Genomic DNA, 24,606 nt, shown 5'->3' on the forward strand with positions numbered 1-24,606 from the left:
GTGCCCCTACAGGATGAATGAATGTCACAAAATGAGACGCTGCCCTCATAGAGAGTGAATGGGCTCCTCAAGTGGTCTGTGACTGTTCCCACAGGCAGCACTTTATTACACTCTGTGATTTCTGAGCATTGCTCATGGAATTGGGTCGGGCCTTTGGGGCTGAGAGAAGTGGAGTCGCAGGTGCTCCCTGGGGGTGGGAGGAAGGCTGCCACGAGGCCAGCCCCAGGCCTGGGAACAGAGGGACCGGAGGTCAGGCACAGACCCTGGGTGAAGCCCGGGATCCTGGGCCTGGCCTCTGTCCAAGCAGCCCTGTCTGGGCCACGCAGCTCTGGACGTTGCTTTGGAAAGAAAACCTGAAAAAAAAAAAAAAGGAAAGAAAACCTGACATCGGACCCTGTGTGTGCTCTGCAATGCTCTTATTTTTTTTTAAAGATTTTTATATATTTATTCATAAGAGACGGAGAGAGAGAGAGAGAGAGAGAGAGAGAGAGAGAGAAGGGGATGGGCAGAGACACTGGCAAGGGAGAAGCAAGCTCCCTGCAGGGAGCCCGATGTGGGACTTGATCCCAGGACCCCAGGGTCATGACCTGAGCCAAAGGCAGATGCTCAACCGCTGAGCCACCCAGGTGCCCCTGCAATGCTCTTAAAAGTGCTTTCTGCAGAGGCCTGTGAGTTAGGAAGCCCTGTCGATACAGGAGGAGGGGAGAGAGGGCTGCTGCTTCTTAGGCTCAGACCACAACACAGATTATAGAGGAAACAGCGCAGGCTGCAGCGAGAAACTCCAGTCACACCTAAGTAGGACAAAACAGGTGAGGGGGCTGTCCCTGCAGATGGCTGGGACCTCATAAATTCTGCTCCTGGGCTGGTCTCTGTGGCCCCGTGAGACCTCCGTCACCACCTCCAGGGCCCCTCTGGCAGGTGCCATCGCCCATCTAGTCAAGACCGTGCTGATAGTTCTTCCACCTTCCTGTGGTGCTAAGGCACCAGCTGGGGTGGGCTGCGTCTTGCTCAGCATTTAGAGTGACCAGGGCTGCCAGGTGTCGCTGGGTGCCGCAGGTACAATGAATACTTTCCGCAGGAGATCTGCAGAAGGGATGCTTGACATTCATGTGTCTACAACTCATTTAGAAGGTAAGTTACGTGAGAGAAGCGTGTGTGTGTGTGTGCATGTGTGGGCACACCCGTGTTCCATGCACACCAGGTTATTTGGTGTCTTCTCTACGGAGTTCCAGGCATGAAAATACACATTTAAGTAAAATGGAGTCTTTGCCCTTCCGCGGCGTGTGGTAGGGTAGAGGTTGGAGAGTGCATCAAGAATGAATGACCCCCGGGGATGCCTGGGTGGCTCAGTGGTTGAGCATCTATCTGCCTTCAGCTCAGGTCATGATCCCGGGGTCCTGGGATCGAGTCCCACATTGGGCTTCCTGCATGGAGCCTACTTCTCCCTCTGTCTGTGTCTCTGCCTCTCTCTCTGTGTCTTTCATGAGTAAATAAATAAAATCTTAAAAAAAAAAAAAAAGACTAAATGACCTCCCAAGTCAGGAGACTTAAAACTACGTTTGTTATATCTTGGTGTCCTGCGGATTAGTGGGGCAGTTCCTTTCAGGGCAGTTTTGGCAGATGTTCATGGTGGCTCGACTGGGGCCAGGGGCTCCAGGGCGGCCTCACTGCCTTTTCTGGCAGGTGGCGGGCTGGTTAGTGTCAAGATCCAGGCTGAACTGGCCCATGTGGCCTCTTGGCCTCTAGGAGGTGAGCCTGGGCTTCCTCCGTGGTGGTCTCAGGGTTGCAAAGAGCGTGAGCACGTCCCCAGCCTGTGCTGTCACATTTGCTCCTCCCCTCGGCAAAGCGAGTCACGTGGCCAAGCTCAGTTCCAGCCTCGGAGTGGGGGGGGTGAGGGGGTGTTCCTCAGGAACAGAGGTGCAAGCAGGCCTGTGCAAATCGGGGCCATCATCACAACGATCGGACCCAGAAGGGCAAGAAGAGGGAACCTATTTTGGCTGGCAGTGTAATCAAAATAAAATTCTAACTGTCCACCATCTTAAAAAAGAAAAAAAAAGTCCCATTTAACTCCAAGTTAAACCAGGGGTGGCCAATTTGGGAATTAACCTTCTGGTAGGACCCACTTCTTTTTGGTTCAATCAATCTCCAACATGGAAAGAACCTTTTGCACTCAAAGGTTTAATTACGAGCTTTGCTTCCCACTTCCCGCTCCCCTCCCCACCACGGGCCTTGGCTGCAGGATAATTAGCTGCCTGTGGATCACGGTGGCTGTGCCCGGCGCTCATAAAGGGGGTGCGTGTGTGGCGACGTTGGGGGGTACCGGGCATACTCGACCAGATTTCTAGTTGGATCGGTTCGCTGTTTCATGTGGTTTGCTGCTAACAGCTACCTTCCAGCATTTTCCAGTGCATGGGAGGCATGGTGGAGCAGTTGGTCATTAAGTCCTGCCGTGATTGAGAGTCCTGGGCACGGGGCATCCCGGCTGCCCCGCTCTCTGCGGAGCCTGAACACGGAGGAGAACAAAGAGGCGTGGGTGTAGTCCTGGCGGCTGGCTCTGACTGGGTGACTAACGCTCTCACTTCTGGCCGTTCAGGGCTGGAGGGGCCCAGGGTGCTGGGCATAGAGGCACTGGCCCAGGGTGGGCACGTGGCCAGCCGACGTGGGTCACATTTTTGTCTTAAGGCCTCACCTCTCCCCAAACACCTTTCCCTGTCCCTTGCTCCACAGTGACCACAGCAGGTAGATGATTTTCAGGGGGGCTGAGTGTTGAAGGAGGGGATGCGTCAGGGAGAAGGAGGTGTCAGTCCCTGTGGGGTGTCAGGGGCGGTGTCACATGCGTGGGAAGGGATGTCCAGCCCCTCGGTTCTAGCCTCAGCAGGACAGGTCTCCTTGGGAGCCGGACAGGGACCTGTCAGCCCCTTATTTCTGAGCACACATCCCCCTCCTTCCTCCCATGTCCTCTGCGTGCCCGTTCTTGCCGGGGCTGCACCCGGAGGGGAACGAGAGAGGACCCAGCAGGTCGCCTGGAATAAAGTCAGGAATTGAAAAGAATCCTGATTCATCGGAGGGCCTCGGCTGCCAAGAAAATGCTCTTAAAGGCTTTCTTTTCTTCAGCTGCTGCTTCCCAGGAGTGAGGACTTACAGTGTTTGCTTCTCGGCCAACCGTCCGTGACTCAGAGACTGAGGGGCCCGGGCAGGAGAGGGGCCTGAGCTCCAGGTGCGGGGCAGGGATGGGGTGACTGCGGTCCCGAGTTTGGGAGACCAGGGCCAGGGTGCTAATAACGCGGGTTAATCCGTGACGACATGTTCCGAGCCTCTCCCTGGGCCAGGCGTCAGGCTCCCACTTCCTCAATCTCACATCAGCCTCGGGGGCATCTGCTAACCCCCATTCCGATGAAGAGGAAGCCGAGGTTGCCTGAGCCGGTCTCCGGTTCCAGAGTCCCGTTTCTGCAAGATCTGGCTTCTTGGCCCAGGCTCTTTGGGACCAGCGGAGGCCGGCCTCACGGTGGATGGCGTCAGGCACTCACTCCCAGGCCAGGCTGCTGGGTTCGGGGACCGCTGGGGCATCAGAGGCGGAGGGCTGGGAAGGGGTCTGTGCTGCTCATCGGGGGTGAGGCTGGTGCCCCGTGGGCCTATCCAGCAGCCGGCTCTCCCCTGGTGCAAGGTCATGGAGGGCCCAGGGACAGTGGGCACATCTGGGCTGCTGGGGGAGGCCCTCACTGCCTCCAGAAGGCCGCTGTGAGCTAGAGGGGGCCGATTACCCAAGATGGTAAAGACAGTAAACAAGAACTGAGATCTCACCTCTCACAAGACAATACCACAAAGCGCAGAGCAGAGGAAGAGCTCAAAGAAATGATGCAAAAGCTCTACCTGCGGTGGTGCCGTGCCTGCAGAGGTGTGCCGACCTTCAGGGCCCTGGGTCCCATCTGGACCGCTCTGTCTCTCTCTCTCTGTCTCTCTGTCTCTCTCTCTGCAGCTGAGTGTGAGCTCTGTGCTTGCTCTCAGGCCCTCGGCCCGAGCTGGTACCCTGGCCCGACTCCAAGACTCCAAAGAGCAGAAAGGCCAAGCAGGGTTCTTGCTCCTTTGGGTCTTCAGAAGCTATGAGTCATATGTTTGTATTTTTAGCAACATGCAGGAATCTGCTGCATAAAAAAGAATTGGAGGGGACACTTGCATCATGAACATAACAAAGGCAATTAATTTGGATTCAACACACAGGGCTGGGGCCAACCAGCCAGTGTTCTTTGGTCCAGGAGAGAAAAGAGAAAGAAGATCTAGTGGTGCTCCAGGGATGGAGGCACCCCACAGATGGAGGCCTCCCCCCACCCCGGGGATTGAAGGTCCCCCCTAAGACTTTCCAGCGGGCACAGCCAGGAGCCCTGGGCACTGAGGACGTAGGCCTGGCGCAGGGCAAGCCTGGACCACCTGGAAAGGCCAAAGCATGTGGATTCCTTCCTCTCGAGTCATCAGTCAGACCCCCGAATGAGACGCATGGTCTCTGGGAGTCCGGCCCATCCTGAAGACAGGCTTCTTCCCTGTGACCACCCCATGCTGGAGAGATGCCGGGTCCCCCACTGCTCTTGGGAAAAGCTGAAACTTTGGACCTTGGCTTCCAAGATTGTTCCTGATCCCCCTCCAACCTCATCGTACATTGTAAACATACAAAGTGCAGATCGGCGACCTGCCACCAGCCTCCGCATTGTCATCTTTGCCATGACCTTCCTCAAGGACCCCTTCCGGAAGGCGGTATTGTCCAAGAAGAGTCCCAACTTAGAAGTTACAAAACATCCTTTTTGGGTCTGCCCTGACAGTGAGCGAATGTTGCTCCAACATTTCTGGGCCTCAGTTTCCCTGTATTATCATTTGACAGTCCACATAATGGACGGAGAAAGCATTACGCACATAAAGGAAGGGTAAAGCCAGGCCTTCCCCGCTTATCTTACAGGCTTGCCCAGAGGACAAAGTGAACTGAAAAGGTGGAAGTCTCTCTAGTAAATTAAAGAAGGTGATACAAGTGAGTGAGTGGTAATCCTTTACCTTGGGGATTTGGCTGCTTGGACCCTGGATGGGCCCGGCTTCCTGGGATGAACCTGTTGTTCAGAGCAGATCAGCTCCCTCTGCTCCTGGAAAGAAGGCAGGAGGTTTCTGGGGGCTGGAGCCAAGCAGAGAGGAGGGAGGGCCCTTGTCTGCCCCACGTCATCAGTCCAGACTTGATTCACCGCTCTCTGGGTGGCTCGTACCCTCGGGAAGACCGTCGGAGACCCCTGGACACCCAGCACATGCAGGCCCCCGTGCGCAGATGCCCATTGCAGGCGACAGCAGCATCTGATCCAGGAGGGTGCTCCAGACTGGAGCTGGACCCGGCAGCCTTTGCCCAGGGCTCATGAGGGGAAGCTGGCTGTGGCCTCAGGGACTCTCCTGGTGACCCCAAAACTGCCGATTCAGAATTCATGCACTCTGTTATCCTGCAGTACTACCCATTGCAGGAGAAGTTCTGATTGCTGGCCACTTGGCCAGGCCTGACCTGGACCCCACAAGCTGCAGAGGCAGGAGCTGACGGGGCCATCCTGGTTGGCCTCCTCTAACCGAATCCACACCATGGTCAGACGGGTGGGGAATGTGGAGACCCCGCTGTTCCAGCACCAGCCTTCCCTGGGATCCCGCCAGCTGCCCTGTCCTGGTGGGCGACAAAGCCTCTGGCCTCTGTCCGGTGTGCGTATCCTCGTCAGCAAACCGGCGCCTGGCTGGTTCAGGCCTCTCAGCCTCCCGAACCTGATTTCACAACAGCTCTCTTGCCACTGGCCAAGTTAAAAAAAAAAAATTATAAATAGCACAACAACGTTGAGTAAGTTCTTGAGAAAGTCAAAGCACTTGTGAGCCCTCTGCCCAACACAAGTGCCTCCCTCTTGGCCTCTTCCCTTCCCTGCGTCTCTGCGACACACAACCTCTCATGGGCGCTGGTTGCCTCTTTTCAGCCTGCTTTGATTTGATCAAGTGGGATTTTCTCAACTGCGACTGTGGAGTTAGCACCGTCCAGGCTCCCGGACGCAGACTCTCAAGCGCCCGGATCTTCCCGCCTGGTACCTGTCTCCTTCCATCCCCAGCCAGCTTGGGTTTTGGGGCCACCCCTCACTCGGGCCACCTCTCCCCTCTTGTGGTGCACTTCAGCCCATTGGTCTGCCTCTGGGGCCGCCCAGAGCCCACTTTCCCCACTTCAGGAGACTGACCGTCTCTCAACAGGTGCTATGAATTGGCGTTTTATTTATTTTTTTAAAGAGATTTTATGTTTTTATTCATGAGAGACACACAGACAGAGGCAGAGACACAGGCAGAGGGAGAAGCAGGCTCCCTAAGGGGAGCCTGACACAGGACTCGATCCCTCGATCACGCCCTGAGCTGAAGGCAGATGCTCAACGAGAGCCACCCAGGCGCCCCTGAATTGGCATTTTAAACATTTTATTTTTTTTATTTATTAATGAGAGATAGAGAGAGAGGCAGAGACACAGGCAGAAGGAGAAGCAGGCTCCATGTGGGGAGCCCGACACAGGACTCGATCCCGGGACCCCAGGATCACGCCCTGGGCTGAAGGCGGCGCTAAACTGCTGAGCCACCTGTGCTGCCCTGAATTGGCATTTTATTTTATTTTTATTTTTATTTTTATTTTTTTTTGAATTGGCATTTTAAAAGGAATTCTTAATTTTAAAAATATATCAAGAAGGGGTATCCGGGCTGTGGGATGTGGGACCGCATGCTATTTTCCTCTTTTATACTTGTTATTAAAGAAAGTTGATCCCATTAAACCCTTTAACATGTTTGTGACATTCCGTCGGGACGATATTCAGCGAACCCGTTTGAGGAGGCTCACCTCTCAACCCGACGTTGTTCCCTCACACAGGGATGTCCTCCTGCATGTGGACAGGCAGGCCGTGTGCAGGTGCTGTTCAGGAAGTCAGCATGGGGCCTCTCAAGGAGATGTGTCTTTGCCACCCCCCTCCCAGGGCCCACCAGGAAGACAAAGAAATGACAAGTATGAGCACCTGCTGTACACAGGCCAAGTCTCAGCCGGCAGAGTCTTCAGCCCCAAGAGGATGCGACCGGCCTGGACCAAACGTCAGGTGAGGTGCTGGGAGGGGGTGACCAACGTCACCAGGGAGGGTAGGCGAGGCTCCCGCCTGTGGTGGCATCTCATGGGTGGACGTTGCTAAGCCGAGCAGGGATAAGGAAACTTTCAGGCTGAGGGACGGAGGTGTGGAAGGGTGAGGGGACAGGGGGCAGGTGGAAGAAGGATCTGGAAGGCGGAGTCAAGGTCAGAAGGTGAAGGGTGAGGAGCACTAGGTGAAGGATTTTGCATCCTTAGCTCACTCTCAAGTGCTCTCAAATGGAAATCCCTGGGGCCAGGTGGCAGTGGTGGAGGGGAGAGGGTGGGCAGGTTTGCGTAAGGAGAGACCCTACTGCTGGCAGCAGCCTAGTGCGTGGGAAGAACGTAGGGGTGCTGGTGGGACGGGCACCGACTGGGACAGGGAACATGGTAGACGCAGGGGGCTGGAGATGTGAGAGGGGCTCAGAAACACTCACGCGACGGAACCCAAAGTCACAGACCTTTCGGGCCCAGGGTGAGGGAGGGGTACGGGCCACCCTGAGGCAGTGGGTTAGAGACTTTGGGGGGAGGAGTGGGGGTTGGGTTGGGGGCGGAGGACCCTGAGGTATGCCCTGAATCTATGGAGTTTGAAGGACTAGGGGGCCTCCGGGTGGAAAGGTACAGACCTGAAGCCCAGAGAGGTGCGGGCATGTAAAATCATTAATGACGGGGTGTAAAAATGTTTCATGACCTGTTTAACGCCGCGGGAACTAGAAACAATGAGCACAGAATAGATGGTGCCAGTTGCTCGTCAGCACGGGCAATGTGGCTTCTCGGTGCACCGGTACCTGGTCCATTGGGAGCGTATCTGGGACAGGGACTCGCGGGTGTAGATGGGCACGGGCTGGTGGAGACGAGCACCGGAGAGCAGTGAGCGTCGCTCCTTTGCTGGGGTCGGGGTGGGGGTAGAGGGGGAAGAGGCACCCAAGGGGAACAAGAAGATGCTGCCTTTGGGGGCCCACAAATAAATGCTCTGCTCCCCAAGCTTGCCAAGGGCTGGGTCCCCTTAGGTCCACGCGTCTGACCCTACGTGTTTAGGCTCACACGTGCACACGCATGATGCACCGTCTACAAACAAGGGGCTGCGGAAGCGGCTGCTTCGAGAAGGCTCCTGGGTGAATGCAGAGATCCCTGCCTACCCAGTGCCGGCTGGCTTCCTGAGAGAGGGGCACCCTCCCCTCTGCCACCTCGCCCTTTGCCATTTCCCCCCAAATTCCTGCACCTCTGCCCCCTTCCTCCAGGGAGCAAGTGGGCCCTAGAAACCAGAACCCCTCCCCTTTCTCCAAGGACAGGTCTGCATGGCCCGGCGCTTCAGAAACGCCGAGGGTTTCAATCCTAAGGGGTGCCCGCCCCCGCCGCTCCGTGGAGCCATAGTCCCGAGTAGCTTCGTGGTCTCAGAGAAGCCATCGGGGCTGGTGGCCTGTGTCTGCTTTTCTACACATCAAGGAGACGATCAGACCCTTCCGGAAAGTGGCCGGTTTTGTCCAGGGTAGTGTAAGGCTGCCTGGGATCTGTCCTCTGTCCTTCATTCTCCCATTAACCCAGTGGGGGGGGGGGGCCCTTCCCTGACTTATTTTTTTTTTTCACTTTAGCCTCCTCTTCTGCATTGTTTTGTTTTGTCTTTTTTTTCTTTTTTTTTTAAACCTCTGTGCCCGGCTCCCATTATGGAAAGTGCTGTTTATGTCCAGGGCCCCTTAAAAAGGCAGCTAACGGCTCCCTGGCTGCGGTCCTCTCTGCTTGTTTCCCTGGCAACCGGAGGCAGGGAAAACAGAACCTGTCAGATGGAAAATGTCAGTTACAGCAGATCTGGGGAGAGGAAAGAAGGGGTGGGGCGGAGGGGGGGAGGGGGAGAGCGGGAGGGGACCTCGGGGCCCACCCTGCCGCCACCCAGGCTGGCGCCCTGGCCCAGGCCAGCTAGTGGGCAGAGAGGCAGGCTTCTTAAGGGAGGGAGCTGCCCCCCCCACCCCGAGCAGAGACCCTGGAGCAGTGGGAAGGAGCGGGTCCCCCCCAACAGGATTAGCAGGATGGTGCTGGAGCTGCCACCCCCTGCCCTGCCCAGCTGATTATCACATTGTTTCAGAGGTAATTTGGTGGCTTCCGGCAGGAGCGACCCATCCTAGAAGCCCCTCCAGCTGCCCTGTTGCAAGCTCAGTCCAGGGGCGCCTGGGTGGTCAGAGGCGGAGCAGCCACCTTCGGCCCAGGGCGTGATCCTGGGGTCCTGGGATCGAGTCCCACATCGGGCTACCCGCAGGGAGCCTGCTTCTCCCTCTGCCTGTGTCTCTGCCTCTCTCCCCATGTCTCTCATAAGTAAATAAATAAAATCGTTAAAAAAAAAAAAAAAAAAAAAAAAAAGCTCAGTCCAGGCAAGCAAACGAGGAGGTTCAGGGGAGAAAAAAAGATATCCAGTCTCGTCCATCCAATGACCCTGCAATCCGCTCCTTCTGCCCTCCATATCGATCCCGTCCTTGCTTTATATCAATTGATCGAGGCCTCCCGAAAAGAGGAACTGCCCTTTAAGACGGTTGGGAACAGTTCAGGCGGAGCGTTAATATTCATCAGAAGGGCCCCTCTCAGAAGGACAGCGGGGAAGCGGAAACAAAAGAAGGTTTGCTGAACAGCCTAGAATATTAGGGCGGGAGGAGCAATCAGTTAATGGGACTGGATGCCAATGAGGTGTGTGTGTGTGGGGGGGGGCTCCCTAGAGCCGGGAGAGTGCGGGGGGGGGGGGGAGCGTGAGTGCGTGTGTGCGGGCGGGCGTGTGTGGGTGGCAGGCATGCGCTGTCTGCAGACTCCCCAGAAATTCCTGGAGCCTCCCCAATATTCTGATTTCCCGGGAGAGACTCGGCCGCCTCCCTGGGGCCTGCGGACTCGGAGCGAGGGAGGACAAGACAGGCTGCTGCCCCAACTGTGTGCTCGCGTTGCTGTTCAGATGGTGTTCATTTAAAATACAGAACAACACGGGGGCGGTGGTGACAGTGGGGAGGGGGGTGATGGGCTCAAAAGAAGGAGGAGTCAGGATTGGTTTCTGTTCATTCTGAGCAGCTTTAGCCCCAGCACAAGGGATCCAGGAGGGGCGAGGGGTCTGGGGGAGTCTCGGAGGAGGCTCTGGCTGGGAGGCTGGACACCAGGGGCCCGGGGATGTCTCTCACCCGAGGTGCCTCTGGCTGAAATGACATCACCGCCTGGCACAAGGGATGCCGCGCATCCTCACTCTGGTCGAGTACAGGTGCAAGGGCAAGCTTGACCACACGCACCCTGTGCTGCCCAGTCCCACGTAAGCGTCCCTGCATCATGACTTCCCAAGATGAGACAACAAACGCGGCAACGCAACAGCAACGCAACCAGCCGCCACCGGTCCCCAGACCTGCAGCCTGTGTCGTTTGCTCTGACTCCGGGGTTAGGCAGCGGCAGGGCAGAGAAAGGGGAATCAATCATGTTCCGTGTTCTTTCACTGCGGTCTCTCCTCCCGGGGTTCGCTGGGTGGGGACCCTGTTCCAGGGCTTGCGGGGACGCATCCAGGTGACCGTCCTGGGCACGTGGTCCCTGAAGGTCGAGGAGGAGCGGGTCCGCTGGTGACCCTGTAAATCACGGCTCCGTGCGCCAACCTTCGCGCGCCTCACTTAAGGACCATATGGACCCTTTTGTCAGGCTGGGACAGACTTAAATTATGACATTTTTCATTTTGATTGACAATTACCTTCCCCTGGAAGGTGGGGCACAGCCCGGCTATATTACACCTTGTACAATAAAATGAAGGAAATAAAAAGGGGAGTCATTATTTTAGGAACATGGTCCCTGGCAGTTGGCTAAGGACATAATCTTTATTCCCACTGCTCCCGCGTTTTATGATTTTCATTAAGAGTTAACTCTCGATTATCCACACGTGAGCCAAAGAGACGATTTTACTCCCACAGCTGTTAGGGCTTATTATTTTATTATTATTATTATTGGTTTGGGTTTTCCCCACGCTCCATTCTGGGTGTGAAAAAGAGTCAAGATTTCTCACGAGTTTTGCAATTATGTGCAATAAATGCTTCTAACCTCGATATCACTCCTTCCTTCTTCTGGGGTGGGCAGCTATTTCTTTTTTTTTTTTTTAATTATGGTAAAGGACACATTATACAAAACTACCATTTTAACTGTTGTAAATACAATTCAGTGGTGTTTTAGTACAGTCATGACATGGTGCAGCCATCACGACTATCTGGTGGCAAACATCCTCACAAAAGAAACTCCACAATAAGCAGGTACACGCCAGTCTATCCCGCTCTGATCCCTGGAGCCACTAATGTGCTGTTTCCATAGCTTCCCAATCTGGACACTTTGTGTAAGTGGGATCATACAATATGTGGCCTTTGGTGTTTGGCTTCTCATTTCCCATAATGGAGCCAAGGTCCTTCCATGTGGCAGCTCGTCTCAGAACTCCATTGTTTCCATGGCTGAAATAACACTCCAGCGAATGGATGCGCCATGCTGTTTACCCATGCTTCGGTGGTTGGACCTTCGGGCTGTTTCCATCTTGGGCTGTTGTGAATAGGGCTGCTGTGAATATCTGTAGTCGAGGTCTTTGTGGACACCTATTTTCAATTCTTTTGGGTATGTTTCTAGGAGTGGAATTGCTGGGTCACATGGTGGCTCTGTGGTTGGCTTACCGAGGGCCACCAGGTTGGTTTTGCCAGTGGCTGCACCTCTGTACGTCCCCAGCAGCAGGTAGGAGGGTTCCAGGTCTCCACGTCCTCTCCCATGCTCATCAGCCTTCTTTGTGTCAGTGGGAAAAACAGTATTTTCAAGGTCAGGCTCTTGCTACGCCCCTGGCCTTCGACTTTGGTGCTGTTACAGCATTCTGTGGTGTCACTCCGCCTCGTAATGGAGTGGGGGGGGGGGGTGTTAGCAGGGATGCCACCATGTGCTCCCACCTGGGAGCTGGGTGTTGTGGGAAACCCACAGAGGCAGGGGGGCCTTCGGCAGAGTCAGTGTGGTGGGGCCAGGGGATGGTTGGGCTTCGGGGAAGAATCTCTGTCTGCTATTAGGTGCATGGCTTTGGGAAGTAATTTCTTCTTAAAATGGGTGTAGCAGACCTGCGGGTGCCCCACCCAGAGCCCTTTGACATTGACCTCTGCTTGCTCTTGCACCTGGACTCACTGCCAGAGTCAGGATCCCTCTAGGTAGAAGGACAGGCTGGAAGTGCTGATGAGTTATGCCCCTGGGACCAGCCCTCAGCCAAGGGTGCTCAGGGAGTTGGTGGAAACTTTGCAGCCTCCAGGATGGGCCACTGTGTCTCCCAGAATTTGCTGTTGGGCTGGAGCTCCATTTGCTCTCGGTGACAATTGCATGACTGAGGTACTTCTCTGGACTGCCTCCTGTCCCCACATCCCTTCCCTGCTCCCCATTGGTGTTTCCTGTGCTCCACTTTTGATTAAATGACTTACACTCTGATCCTGGCCTCAGAGTCCCCTCCTGGGGGCCCTGCCCTGACCCGTGGGTTCTTCTTTCTGTCTCTATAGATTTCCATCTCCTGAACCGGCTCAGTGCTGGACGCGGAGTGAGCCCTTGGTGGGCATCAGCAGCCCTCGTCCCTGCTAAAGTGGTTAGGAGCAGTTTATACTTGTCAGTCTGTTTTGGGGGGCCATCCCCCCACGGGGAGAAGTGAACTGGAAACAAATGTGAAGGCAGCTTAATTTTAGCACAGCATTCTTATCCTATTAACAGGGATCAGTAAAGCGCGTGATACAAAATCCTGGGTGTTTATCTCATGAGGACAGCACCCAACTTCCACAGAGGTTTGAGTTCCTCTCCAAGAGGCATTTTTTCGAGGCCAAGTCGTAGGTGAGCAGACTTGCCCTTTGAGCTCCCCCCCTTCAGGTGGGCTGGAGAGGGCGGTTGGGTGCGATAATGCTGGTCTAGGAGCCAAAATTGGCTTTCGATAATCCACAGAGTAGATAATCAGCCATGGAAAATTGAGAGGTGGCCATGCTTATTTGTCCCCACCCTGGCAGGGACAATCACAGGGGACGGGGAAGGCTGAAACCTGATGGAGGAGAGCACCAGGGCCTGGAAGAGTAGGGGTTGCTCAGCTCCGGAATGGGTGGCTGCCAGCTGGAGCTGCGTGCTGGGAGGGCCACGGGTTCTCTGCCCCCCCACTCCCACTCCACCCGTCCTTCCGGAGGCATGACCCACAGTCACATGTCAGCGGTGGCATCCTCACGACTCCATGCTCTAAAGGCAGATCTCATTTAACAAGGCTTCCCAACTTCACTCTTTTAGCTGTCTTCCCAAACTCCATTTTTTACCGGATTTTCTTCCCATGAGGACTCAGTTTACCCCTGGCACAAGGGACATGATTGAAGCAGAGTAACCAGGGGTTCTCTTGGGACCAAGTTTTCAGTACTGGCTTTTTTGGGAGGTGGGGTTCTCCGAGAGGACAGGGACTACTGAGGAATGGATGGGCGGCTCAAGCTGGCCTGCAGTCCCCTTGTCGCCCTCTCCTTGACATTGGCTGGTACACGCTCAGGCGTGCCCCAGGGATTATCTTGGGCAAACAGAAGGAGAATTAAGCCTCTTTGTTTCTTTTTAAAGATGCAAGTTATTTATTTGAGAGAGAGAGAGCAAGAGAGGCCACAAGCGGGGGCGGGAGCAGACTCCTCGCTGAGCAGGGAGCCTGATGGGGGGCTCTATCCCAGGACCCCAGGATCATGACCAGAGCTGAAGGCAGATGCTCAACAGACTGAACTACCCAGGTGCCCGAGGATCAAGTTTCTGCGTGCGCTGGCTTCCCACCTCCTAAGTCCCCGAGCGCAGAAAAACCTGGAGCCCCTGCCTCCCAGATCGGTCTTCTCATTGCTATGCGTTGGCACCTTCCACAGTGAGATAGGGTGACCGAGTCCCCTGGGGACTCTCCTCCCGATGCCCCGGCTCCGCCATCTGCGGGTCATCTCTCAGCACCGCCCGCCCTCACCCCTGGCTCACCACTACCGCTCCCCTAGCAGGTGAGGGGAGCAGGGTGTGTGGGGAAGAGGAGGAGGATGGAGCAGACAGGGCTGGGTCAGGGAGCAGGTGGTGAGGGGAACTCTAAAATGCCTAGACTCCTGCCCACGCCGAGCGCTCCCAGTTCTCCTAATGTCTGCATGCAGGTTGCACTGAATGCATCTTAAAACCCAGGAGTCCGGGCTCCCACCCAGCTACCCTCCAGAGTGTCCGGAGCTGCAGCCGCCCTGGCTGGTGGCAGCTGGCCTCTCGGGGGCAGAGCACCTGTGCTGGCGCCGGGGTGGCCGCTGGCCTGCTCCTGCAGCCTGGGAATACGATGTTTGGGACTGTAGGGCTGAATGTTTCTCCACACTTTCCCCTGAGTTCTTTATATAAACACTCGCTCCACGGCCATCACCTACTCCATCATAGAGTCCCATCAAATGAACCAGCCGAGCCCATAAATTATTGCACAAACAATAAAGGCAATTTTACTTACTGAACCATTAAATTTACATACTTAAATTAGACCCAACCAGACATCGAATGGGGGTGTCTTGGGGCCAGGCACACAATGAGTTTCGGGAAGTGCTATCTGGTGGCCCCACCCCTCGCATGAAATTAATGAGATGCTTCAAATTAATCATCCTTACAATCATGTCTTTATTTAGGTACTTAGCTGGCTTTGACCTGCTGCTGTGGAGTCACCCCTGTGCCCTGGGCCGTCCAGAGAGCCAGCGAGAGGTCAGCAGGAGGCCGGTGGGCAGCGTGACGCTGCTCTGGCCCAGGATGTCGTTGGTGGATACGTCTTCTGCCTCCAGTATTTATCGGGGGCTTGCCTACGCCCTTCTCTCATCTGGAGATCAGAGCCAGCATCTGGGAGACACACGGTGCCCCCAGGGTGGTCTCCCTTGACCTCCACGTTGAATCTGACATGGAGCCTGACCAGTTACATCTTTTAAATATTTCTTGGATCTCTGCTTCTTTTCCGTTCCTAACACCAGGGTCCAAGTTCAGCCACCGAACTTTGTCCCTTTGGTGTTAATTCAACTCCAAGCCCTGGCTGGCAGACAGTTGAGGGAGAATCTGAATCTGGCCTCATCTGCCCCAGCTCAGAGCCCTTTGGGGATGCTCCGTTGTCTCCAGGGAAAAGCTGGGTTGCTGGGTGTGGCATTCAAGGTCCCCCTGCCCGTCTGTCCTAACCCCATCAACCCTTCCAGCTTTGTCTCCTGTACTCCCTGCCTTTTATGGGTCCACGGAAGCCAAACTGCCCTGGGGCCCCCGGCTGCCCACCGCATACTTTCCATTGTTAACTTTGCCCCATGCCTCAGAGCCTTGCTTGGCCTGGAATGTCCTTCCCACCTCTACTATCTTGTGCACCTGTAATTTGTCCTTTCAGACAGCTGAGGCATCATCGGCTCCTCCATCTCCTCCGTGTGCATTTCCAAATCCTCAGGTTGGGCTTGATGCCCCCAGGTCGCTCATGGGCATCCTGTTGCTTGCCCATGTGTGTGGAACAACCAGTTAATAGGCCTACTGAGGGCTGGCATGGCCATCTCTGAGCCCTCAGCACCCACAGAGTCTGGCAAACAGGGACTTTTTTGCTCCGGGCAAAAGTCTGCCAGGCAAATCCCTGAGAGAGAGGGGAGAGCAGCCTGCAGGCCCCTTCCCCTGGCCATCCCTGCACCTGCACACGCTATGGCCCTTGGTCCTAGAATGCCCACTTACACTTCCTCTGTGCACCAGTCAGACCTGGGATGACGCTGATGGAGAAATGCTTGGTGGTCCCAGAGCCAAGTACCCAGGTGCTTTTTCGGACAGTGGTGGAAAGTGGGTTATAGCTGTAGGTGGTCTGGAAAACATCCAGAAGTCATCAAGAAGTTCCTCGGCCCAGTGGTACCGCCCTTGGTGTGCATCAACTGGTCATTTTAACAAGTGGCTCAGAACAGATGTGCGCATCAAAATTTGTAGGGCAGGGGAGATTTGAACATCACCAGGGGGGACTGCCGGTAGTTTGGGGGTGGACACTCACTGTCTGCTCCCTGCTGAGGTCATCTGGTTCCCTTCCAAATGGGGACTCAGGGGAACCTGGCTACCTCTGCCTGTCTATCCCCCAGGTCATCACTGAGGTTTTTTTTTTGTTTTTTTTGTTTTTTTTTATGATAGTCACAGAGAGAGAGAGAGAGAGAGGCAGAGACACAGGCAGAGGGAGAAGCAGGCTCCATGCAGGGAGCCTGATGTGGGACTCGATCCCGGGACTCCAGGATCACGCCCTGAGCCAAGGGCAGGCACCAAACCGCTGCACCACCCAGGGATCCCAATCACTGAGTATTCTTAAAGGAAAGTGTGTCTCTACTCATCAGGCTTGGAAAACACAGATAATCCCCCAAAGGTGGGTGGTTTGCATGGATGTTTGTGAGGGCACCGTGCTCACCCACCATGAGGTCAGGAGCATCAGGTCCCTGCGCGGGGGCCCGACCTTCTCTCCTGTTGCCCAACTATCTCCCCCACACCCAGGCCAGGTCTCTGCCAGGAGCGTGCATCCGGCCTATTGCTGCACATGCACGCCTAACGGAAGTATAGTGCGAGCCACATCTGGAATTGCACATTTTCTAGTAGCCGTGTTCAACAAGTAAAAAGAGAGAGACAAAATTAAATTCAATAAAACATTTTATTTAACCCCATGTATCCCGAGCGTTGTCATTTCAACATGTCATCAGCATAAAACATGTTACTAAAATATGGTGAATGTGTTTCTGTCCCGAGCTTTTGTGTTTGTTTGTTTTAAAGATTTTATTTATTTATTCATGATAGACAGAGAGAGAGAGAGAAAGAGAGAGGCAGAGACACAGGCAGAGGGAGAAGCAGGCTCCCTGCAGGGAGCCCGACTCGGAACTCGATCCTGGGACCACAGCGTCATGCCCTGGGCCAAAGGCAGGGGCTAAACCCGCTGAGCCACCCAGGGATCCCCAAGTCCCCAGCTTTTGAAATCGGTTCGTGTCTCCCATTCATGACAGCCTCTCTCGTCGGGGGCAGTTTTGTTCCGAGTGTTCACGGGCCACCACGTGTGGCTGGTGGCCACCTAATTGGAGAGTGCAGATGCTCCCGGCTGACATCAGAGAACGTCTTTGTGGAGAGAATATCCCAAATTCTGCTGCTTGCCAGTCCTCCAATTAGGCGTGCAGGGGGGAGGCAGGAGCAGGCGGGCGGCAGCCATCCCCTGCCGAACAATACCCAGCTTCCAGCAGGAGAGGGAAGGCCGGGCAGCAAGACCGACATTGTTGATGAACATGCAGCCTCAGCGGGGGCATCGAGCACCAGTTGTTTATCGGCTCCCGGGGTCCGAGGAGACCTTAAAATAAGGCCCGCATGGATGCTGCTGCTGCTGCGGATAAGGAGGAAGGGGGGGAGGGGGAAGTGGGGGAGGAAGGGGAGGAGGAGCAGGTGGTGGCGGGCTCCTGGCCCCAGCCCTCGGAGACCCGCAGGCCCAGGACACTCCAGGCCCGAGCCCAGCATCATAATGAAGTGAAGGCTCGTCCGCAGCCGCCAGGATGCGACGGGCCCGCGGATTTCCTAGGCAGCGCCACGGGCACTCGCATGCACCATGATTAATGGCTGGATACCCCGGTGTGAAAACCATTTAAAAGATGGCATTTTTGTCACGGACAGTGTTCCACACATAGTAAAGGTCATACATGATAAGAGCATTATCCGTATTTCTTGGGCAAACACGCTTAACCTTGTAGAGCACGATTCCTCGGCGGATCAGCGATCCGTCTCCCGAGCTTCAGAGGGGCCGAGGGCGCAGGTGTCAGGTGTGGGGACGAAGGAGCCACGGCGGCACCACGCAGGGGCTGCACACGATGCGCCGAATTGGCTGCTGGCCTCTCGCTGCGCCCGCGGGCACGGGGCGCGGGGTGCGGGGCGCGGGGCCCCACGGCCTGCGGAAAGCTGCTGAGTGAGGAAGCCTCTTCGGAACATGGGCAGCTGCTGTCGGCAGCTTTGAGCTCCTGCGATGGCCCTGGGGGTGGGGGTGGCGGTGGGGGGGCTCCCCGCAGGCAGCCAGGTTGGGAGGGAGGAGGGCTCAGCATCTCCAGCCTCAGCCGCCCAGTCTGGTGCTGGGTCCCCCCCAGATAGTGGCCTCTGCAGGAATCCAGAAGTGGCTCCATCTGCCTGTAAGGGGGGCGCTGAGTGACAGTGGCTGAGGCCATGGACGGCGGATGACTGGACACCTGGTCCACCTGCACAGGGAGAAGCCCAGGCCCTGAGTAGGGAGCGGTGGGAGACGCCTCAAAAGAAGGCCAAGCTTCCGTCTTGGCAACTTACGGTGTGAGTCTGGCCAGCCACGGTCCCCCAGGATGGCTTGTGCTCCCTGAGGCTCGCGTAAAGGAGCACAGGGTGGTGGCTGCAGGCCATAACCTCGGCCGCGACAGTGAGCAGAGGGCTCTGTTCCTGACGTCTGGGCAGTGTCCTTGCGCATGGCCCGCTTGCCGCCACCGCTGCTACACAGGCGCGGCTTTGGGCATCTTTCCTAGCCCCGTCCCTGCGCCCTAGCCGGTGGCCTCCTGTCTCCTCTCCACCTCGAGCCAGTGTCCAAAACCTGGTGCGATGACAGTCCCAGAGAAGGGGGATATCCTCGTAATCCAGCACGAAGCCGCTACACCTAACGTGGCCGTCAGCCCGTGGTGTGCTGCTGCGTGCTGGGCAGCCCGCTCTCCGAAAAACAAACGAGTGTGCATTGATCCTAAGTTTTACGGATAGAAAGGATGTGGGGCGCCAATTTACAAGTAATAACAAAATATACACTATTCCTTGTTGCAGATTCCACCTACCCCACTGACACTCAGAATGCTTTCGCTGGTCTTTGCCGAGCTCTTGCGTCTGTAGGCGCCCTGCGGTCGGGATCCAACCCCAATCTGACAATCCTTTTCTTGTGACATTCACAACGTAATGGCAGTCAACCCACTTGACGTTGAGTCTGTATGATTAACATTCTCTCTACGGCTTTCTCGGGGCTAGACGATCAACGCCACCGCATAAATCATGCCCTGATTTGTAGAGTTTGCCAATTTCCATGGTGTAAATCCTCCTGTTGCGGCCAATTTCAAGCTCACAGCATGACATCACCGAGTGAGGCGCTGGAAAGCAAGGTGTGGTAGTCACCATTATATAACGTTTCCAGCGCACAGATGCAAGAAATACAAATTATCTCAAGAGTGTAGCTAATATAAAATGTAGCCAAATAATTAGGAAGCGGGGGCCAGGGTATCGGGGAGGGTTCGAGCTTTTGTTGTCATTGTTTTTAACAAAATGTATTTAATTGTAAGATTATAGAATTGAATTTTTTTAAAGAAATGGCTCGATTTGACAACCAGTCCACAGGAGTCCCGATGATTTAAAAACCGGATCTGGTGCGTGGATAGAAGCTGGCTCACGCGAGCCCTGCCCCAGCCCCTGCAAGCGCCCCTGCCAGCCCTTTGCTTCCCTCGGGCTACTGGTTCTTTACTCTGATCGCGCTGGATTTCTCCGAGCTTTCCTCGCCCTCTGAGCTTTACACACACAGCCACCTTTGCCGGACACTCTCCTCTCCTTGTCCCTTTGCCCAGACACCCCTACCTCCCCTTCCCCTCTCACCCCCCCTTCCTTTCCCTTCCTATTGCTTGTAGATTCCAATCTGGAGCCTGGGCTTTTTTTTTTTTTTAATTTTTATTTATTTATGATAGTCACACACACACAGAGAGAGAGAGAGAGAGAGAGAGGCAGAGACACAGGCAGAGGGAGAAGCAGGCTCCATGCACCGGGAGCCCGATGTGGGATTCGATCCGGGGTCTTCAGGATCACGCCCTGGGCCAAAGGCAGGTGCCAAACCGCTGCACCACCCAGGGATCCCTGGAGCCTGGGCTTAAATTACTCATATTATTATCTTACCTCCGGTTACAGCAAATAACATCACTGCCTGGTGTCTGTTATGGTCACTGAGGTCTCTCTGTTTACCTCTGGATGGCTCCCGGCCTCGCTGAGCAGCCCAGGTGAGGGCAGAGGGGAGAGGGAGAGACCCCGCCGAGAGCCAGCAGGTCCCCTGCCGCTGGCCACCCGGGCCCACCCTGAGCTTCCGGGGCTGCACTGCAGGTGCGGGGAGCAGCATTCGAATGGCTTCATTGGTCCCCCGGCCTTTCCCACTCATCAGAAGGGCACGTCAAGAACATAAATCTCAAAGGAGAGACACACTAGTGGGCAGGACAAAGGAGGCATGAAGTCTAAGGAAACTAGGATTTTCCACGTCCTCGTCCTCGTCCTGCACTGGAGAAGCATCACAATGCTCGGAAAGCACAACGTGGGGATGGAGCTGGGAATGCTCATAATTGAGAAAGTGCTGAGCACACCTTCAAACCAGGAGTGGGGGGAGGTGGGAGACTGCTTGGTTCATTCCTTCATTCATTCATTCATTCATCCAACATACACCTGAGAGCCTTGTGCTAGGGCTGAGAAGGGCACTAAGAGGAGCCACAGGCTTCCCTCCTGAAGGACCATTGGTACTCTCCCTTTCTCCAGGGACGAAGATGACAAGACAAGGTAGGACATGAAGGATGCAGGGACACACACATCCTTCATGTTCCAGCCTTGGCTTTGGGAGTCAACCATGGGACTTGCTCCCATGACCTCTGTCTTCCAGCCTGGAGCACGAGCGAGAGCAGGCCGTCCGAAAGTCTGAGCCTGCCCACCCGCTGCCAGGACTGCATGTGCTGCCCAGCAGAAGGGGTGGAGGAGCACAGTGGGGACCCATGCGTGCCCTTCAAGGGTTCTTATGGGGCAAGAAGTTGCCCGGGTGTCCCTGCTTCTGCTGGGCACCTGAGCAGAATCACACGTGCAGATGCAAACTGATTTGGGCCAGTCGGGGGTTTGATAGTGAAGCCTTGGAACGGGTGGCGAGGGCTGCCTTTCAGCCGGCACACGTGTTCCCCAGGCGGAGATGGGGGCCGTCACCCAGCTCATGACTTCAGGTGGCTTCTTCTGGTTCCCACGAATCAGGGTGCGTGAGCTGGGCATGCGTGCTTGCATGAGCCTCGGTGTCTGTCTGTGAGCTGTGTGTGTCTGTGAGCAGTGTGCATGTGTGTGTGTGCGTGTGTGTGTGTGTGTGTGTGTTTTCCCCTGGGGTAGCTGGCAAAGATGGTGGTATAGCTCCGAATAGACACACGCGGTGCAGAAGGCCGCACCCCACACATGAATGCGTTAATTTATGTGAGAGGACGCTTCTTCCCAGCAACCCCCACCCCCAGCTCAGGTGGCCTCAAGCCACCCCGTCCCTGTGGTCCTTCCCCAGCCCACACCTCCTCACCCCACAGTCCCTCTGGACTTCTTCTCCTTCCCCTGTGTCTCATTCCCTGTCTGAACCTGGGTCCACTGTCCCTGCCCACCACCCTCACCTGGAGAGGACAGTGGCGTCCTTTCTGGTTCCTTCCGGCCTGCCGCAAAGGCTCTAGCTCAGACCTGCCGTGACCCTTCCGCCACCTGCTTCCTCAGCCCGCCTCCAGCTGTGTCCTTCCTGCGCCGGGGCCACCGCCATGCCGAGAGTCCCCCTGATGCCTCTTGCTGGGACTTTATCCCCTGGTGCCTGTGTCCGTGTTATCTCTGCTCCTCTTACCGCTGCTCACCTGCCCACACAGGAGAGATGGGCACCCTTTGAACCCTTTGCACAGGCTTTGTCTCCTGGGCTGTATCCCGTGTATATTGAACATGACATTCTTTTTTTTTTAAAAAAAAGATTTTATTTATTTATTTGAGATAGAGAGAGAGTGATTGAGCATGAGAGCAGGGGGAGGGATAAAGGCAGGGGGAGGAGCAGACTCTCCAATGAGCAGGAGCCTGACCCAGGACCCCATCCCAGGACCCCGGGATTACAAACAGAGAACCCAAGGGTGATGCTTAACCGGCTAAGCACCCAGGCGCCCCTGGACATGACCTTGTTGAAGACAAGGGCTGTCTGGTTCTCATCCTGTGTCTCTACCACCAGTGCAGGCGCACAGAAGGGCAGCCAGGAGTGTCTCGAAGAAACTGAACAAGAATTTTGCAGGGCAGGGCACGAAGCAGAAGGTCTGGTCCGCGGAGGGCTCCACGGACTCTTGTTGCATGAATGGATGGTTCGGGTAAGCTCATGGGTGAGGTGTGTGTGTGAGTAGGCGCGTGACTGTGGGCCTCTGTGGGGGCGGGAAGTAGGCTGCTTGGGCCTAGGGGCGCAGTGGGGACGGCTGAGAAGCAGGTGCACGCTCCTCGCTGGCAAGCACGCGTGTCAGGCGTGGGGTGAGCAGCCCCCACGGGGGCCTCATTCGGACTTCTGGAAATTGACTCCTGAGGTGCTCAAGTGGGGCCCAGGCATCGTCGGGGCTGAAAATTCCTGATGCTGTGATAATTGTTCCTGCCAATTACCTGGAAGCATCACAGGAGAGGAGCCCCCCCCCCTTCTTAACTGGATTTTGTTATGCTAATTAGAATTGTATAAACTGTTGCTCTTGAACCTGGAGAGTTAGAGAAACATTTGCATTAATACCTGGCAAGCTGCCCCAGAAGCCAGGGATTATTTTAATGAGGTTCTGGTCATCCAAGAGATGCCCCTGTTTGTGGGCTGCTTTCAGGTGCAGGTGTGCCCACGAGCAGGTGAACTCGTGTGCGTGCGTGCGCGTGTGTGCACGTGCGTTTGGAGGGTCTGCCTACTACTGAGACCTTGGCGTGCTGGGGGGGCCGGCAAGTTTTTTTTTTTTAATATTTTATTTATTTATTCATGAGAGACACAGAGAGAGAGACACACACAGGCAGAGGAAGAAGCAGGCTCCATGCAACGAGCCTGACACGGGACTCCATCCCGAGTCTCCAGGATCACACCCTGGGCAGAAGGCAGTGCTAAACCGCTGAGCCACCCGGGCTGCCCTGGGACGGCAAGTTTTATTTATTTATTTTTTTATTTTTATTTTTTTAAAATATTTTATTTATTTATGATAGACATAGGGAGAGAGAGAGAGGCAAAGACACAGGCAGAGGGAGAGACAGGCTCCATGCCGGGAGCCCGACGTGGGACTCGATCCTGGGGCCCCAGGATCGCGCTCTGGGCCAAAGACAGGCGCTAAACCGCTGAGCCACCCAGGGATCCCAAGTTTTATAGTCCCTCCAGCAGAATTGCTGTCCCTCACCCGCTTCTGGGGGGCCTGGGAGCCAAGCAGGCTTATGCAGAAGTCACAAGCCCTCGGATTAGGCCTTCACTTGTCACGTCTACTGCCAGCGTTAATTAAACGCCAACACCCCGCCCCCGCTTCCGGATGGGGGAGGGAAAGAGGAGACATTTCTCTCTGGAGCCCCGCCCCCAGGAAGGGGGATATTGCATTGCAGAGGAGAGGGCCTAGGCTCACCACCTGGCTCAGGCCGCAGGCCCTTCCTGCTGGGAGTCTCTCTCTGAAGGGGCATGTGGGTGGAAACACATCTTAAAAGGCACCTGGAAGAGGCGATTCTCCACCGAGAGGATGGGCTGGGAGCAAGGGGAGGCCGCGGGCTAGGGGCGCTGCCGACCATTCGCGTGGACCCCCACGGGAACCCCACCACCAGCCCTGCGCTGCCCTCCGCACGGACCACAAGGAAGGGAGGAAGGTTCCTGGGTGGGCACCGGCCCCCCCACCCCGTACCGCCACCCCGTCGCTGCACCCAGGGTCCTGGGGCCCCCCGCTGCCTGGCCCACAGAAGCTCCCGGAAGCTCCGCGGCTCTGAAAGCCTCGCCAAAGCCCTGGATGTCAACTTTGCCTGATTTTCTAATTTCATCTCTTACAAGCTTTCGGGATGCTAACATGATTAAGTTCTTCACACAATTTATTAGCATCATGTTGGAAATCCAGTAGTATATTATACTGTCTGAGTAATCCAATTAGCAAAATGTATTTATTTAATGGGAATATTAGCCACATGCGATCCCACACCGAGTCCACCGCCGCCTTCTCCGCGCTCCTTGCCTTTCCCGGGAGGCAGGGACTGGCGCCAACTCAGGAACTTGCCGGCCAGTGGGACAGCCCCCATCCCCGGGGCTGGGGGGGCGGCCAGGGATACCCCCGTTTGGGCTGCGATGGGGTGAGTCACGCAGAGTCACAGATTTTGGTCCTGAGACAGGATGGTCTGGGGGGAAGAGAGCAAAATCAGAGGGCACCGGCTTCAAATTCCAGCTTCGCCACTTGCTGGGAGCTCTGCGTCCTGCGCAGGTTGTTGACCTCATCTGCTGCCCAGCTTCCTTAGTGCCAGGGAAATGGAGACAAGAACCCCCCATGCCCCCCCAGGTGGCCGTGAAGACTCAGGGACGCAGCCCGGGGAAGCCTGGCGGGTGCTGGGTGCGCGTCCACTGTGTCCCGTCGGCCTCCAGGACGGGCCCCGCCCCCAGCACCCTGATGAGAGGGGCGCTGCCGCGGCACCACCACGGAACCATCATGGTCACGGTCACCAGGGCAGGGGCTCCCGTGAGGCACCCAGTGAAGGCT

The 24,606-nt window shown here is 55.8% G+C and overlaps 1 long non-coding RNA gene across 1 annotated transcript; it reads right to left on the reverse strand.

The window, feature by feature from the left end:
• Window positions 1-2,158: 2,158 nt before the first annotated feature.
• LOC118355694 (uncharacterized) lies at window positions 2,159-5,169 on the reverse strand. Its single transcript, XR_004818703.2, has 2 exons — window positions 5,038-5,169; window positions 2,159-4,142 (listed from the first exon to the last, which is right to left on the reverse strand). It is a non-coding gene; the product is annotated as an uncharacterized LOC118355694 (long non-coding RNA).
• Between the last annotated feature and the right edge of the window lie 19,437 nt (window positions 5,170-24,606).

The sequence above is a fragment of the Canis lupus genome, chromosome 9, assembly GCF_003254725.2.
Source record: "Canis lupus dingo isolate Sandy chromosome 9, ASM325472v2, whole genome shotgun sequence".
In the NCBI taxonomy this organism is placed as follows: Eukaryota; Metazoa; Chordata; class Mammalia; order Carnivora; family Canidae; genus Canis; species Canis lupus.